Here is a 2,696-nt window from a genome sequence, read left to right as displayed (position 1 = left end):
GTGTAGTGCCTAAGGCATTTGACTGCTAACCAGAAGGCTGGTGGTTCAAACCCATGAGCCACTCCTCAGAAGGAAGAGTAGGCAATCTATTTCCATAGAGATACTGCCTTGGAAATCCAAGGAGGGGTCGGATCCAACTTGAAGGCAGTGAGGGTTTTTTTTTTTTTTTTTTATGTTCACGATGGAGTCCCTGAGTGATGCAAACAGTTAAAGCACTCAGCTGCTAATTGAAAGGTTGGAAGTTTCAAGCTGACCTTGGAAGAAAGCCCTGGCAATCTACTTCCAAAAAACCAGCCATTGAAACCCTGCAGAGCACAATTCTACTCTGACACATGGGGTTGCCATGAATGGGAGTAGATTTGATGGCAACTGGTTAACTGGTTTATGTTTGTTGATGTTGTTATGTGCTATCGAGTTGGACTCAACTCATAGCGACCCCTCCTTGGGTTTCCAAGGCCGTATCACTACAGAAGTAGTTGAAAACAATAAGAAATACATTCCCGCTTCTCATGAGTTCAAGAGCCAGTTAGAGAGATAAAATACATGGCATAAGTAGAGAAAAAGTCAAAGCAGCATAGAATGGAATGCTAGATTGTGAGATTCAGATTATAATAAGGGCTAAGAGGAAGTGGTGAAGAGGAAGGGGAAGTAATGTGGACTGGTAAGTTTAGGAGACTTTTCCTGAAGGATGCAGGGCTTAAAGGACAAATAGAACTTGGTTGGGTGAAGAAAAGTGAGGGCATTTGAGGGAAAACGGGCTATATAAACAAGAGTATAGGAGACAGGTCTGATGGACTGTATGTGTATGTATCAGGTCAGGCAGTGATGGGCCACAAAAAACAAGAAAACCAAACTCACTGCCACAGTGTTGGATCTGACTCATAGCGAACCCTCCTTGGGTTTCCAAGGCAATATCAGTATGGAAGTAGATTGCCCAACCTTCCTTCCGAGGAGTGGCTGGTGAATGCCTTAGGCACTAGGCCACCAGAAGGCCACAAGATTAATATTTCTGAAGTGGAGGTCTCTTGTTGAGGAGTTGTGGGACTGGAGGGCTGGACAGGCATGGTCAGGCCAGATAATAAGTGTCTTAGAAACCAGGCAAGATTTTACATGACTTATTTCCATTAGAAAATGGGCTCTGGTGGTGCTGTGTTTAAAGTATTGAGCTGCTAACCAAAAGTTCTGAAGTTTGAACCCACCAGCTGCTCCATGGGAGAAAGATGAGGCAGTCTGCTTCCACAAAGATTTATAGCATTGGAAACCCTATGGGGCAGTTCTATTGTGTCCTATAAGGTAGCTATGAGTCAGAATTGACTCAATGGCAGTGGGTTTATTTTCATTGCCAAAAACCTAACCCATGGCCATTGAGTCAATTCCAACTCTTAGCAAACCCACTGGGTTTCCAAGGCAGTAGTCTTTTTTTTAAAAAAATTTGTATTGTGATTTGAGGAGCTCTGGTATCATAGTGCCTAAGGCACTTCAAACCCGCCAGCCACTCCTCAGAAGGAAGGTTGGGCAATCTACTTCCGTAGTGATACTGCCTCGGAAACCCAAGGAGGGGTCACTATGAGTCGGGTCCAACTCGACAACACATAACAACAACAACAACATTGTGATTTGGGTGAAAGTTTACAGAGCAAATTCACTTTCCATACAGCAGCTCACATACACTTTGTCTCATGACATTTACTACAATTTCCCACAATGCAACAGCTCCCCTCCCACTCCCTCCCCATATTTACCTCTTCCCTGTGTCCTTCCCTCCCATGCACTCCTGCCCCCCAAGCTATCTCCCTGTGCATACACATCCCTTCTATTCTCCTATGATTGATCTCTCCAAGGAGTGTATCTACCTATTGTAAATGTTCAGCTCATATGCCTGTTTTTTATTTGGCTGGAAGCCACCAGAGTGGGTTCAATTCTAGACCTAAAGGGCAACTCGGGGCCATAGTCTCAGGGGTTCCATCAGGCTCTATTAAACCAGCAAATCTGGTCCCTTTTTCTTTCTTTCTTTCTTTTTTTTTTTTTTTTAATGATTTTAAGTTTTGTTCCACATTGTTCTTCCACTCTATCCAGGATCTCCTACAGAGATCCCCCTCCAAGTAGTTGACAGTGGTAGCCGGGCACCACCTAATTCTTCTGGTCTCATAGTTATATAGGCTGAGGACCACATGGTGTATCAGTCACTTGGACTAGTTGTTTCCATGTGTCTTTGGTTTTCTTCATTCTTCTTTGCTCTGGATGAGGAGAGTCCCATCGTTGCTTCTAGATGGCTGCTTGCAAGCTTTTGAGATCCCAGTCACTACTCGCCAAAGTAGGATGTGGAATAATATTTTTGTGTAGTATGTTATGCCAATTGAACTTGATGTCCCTTGCGACTATGGTCCCAAGCCAAGGCAGTAATCTTTATAGAAGTAAATTGCCCCATTTTCCTTCTGTGGAACAGCTGGTGGGTTTGAATCGCCAACCTTCTGGTTAGCAGTGAAATGCCTTAGGCACTGCACTAGAGCTCCTTCCTATTGGACAAGGGACTGAAATTTATAGAATACTTCAATAAATGAACAACAAAAAGACAAACAATCCAATTAAAAGGTATGCAGAGGACATGAACAGACACTTCACCAAAGAAGACATTCAGGCTGCCAACAAACATGTGAAGAAATGCTCATGATCATTAGTCATTAGAGAGATGCAAA

This window comes from Orycteropus afer, unplaced genomic scaffold (genome assembly GCF_000298275.1).
Source record: "Orycteropus afer afer isolate SDZICR_OR568_19922 unplaced genomic scaffold, OryAfe1.0 scaffold00387, whole genome shotgun sequence".
Lineage (NCBI taxonomy): Eukaryota > Metazoa > Chordata > Mammalia > Tubulidentata > Orycteropodidae > Orycteropus > Orycteropus afer.
The sequence above is the reverse complement of the archived record's forward strand: the minus strand, read 5'-3'. Positions refer to the sequence as shown.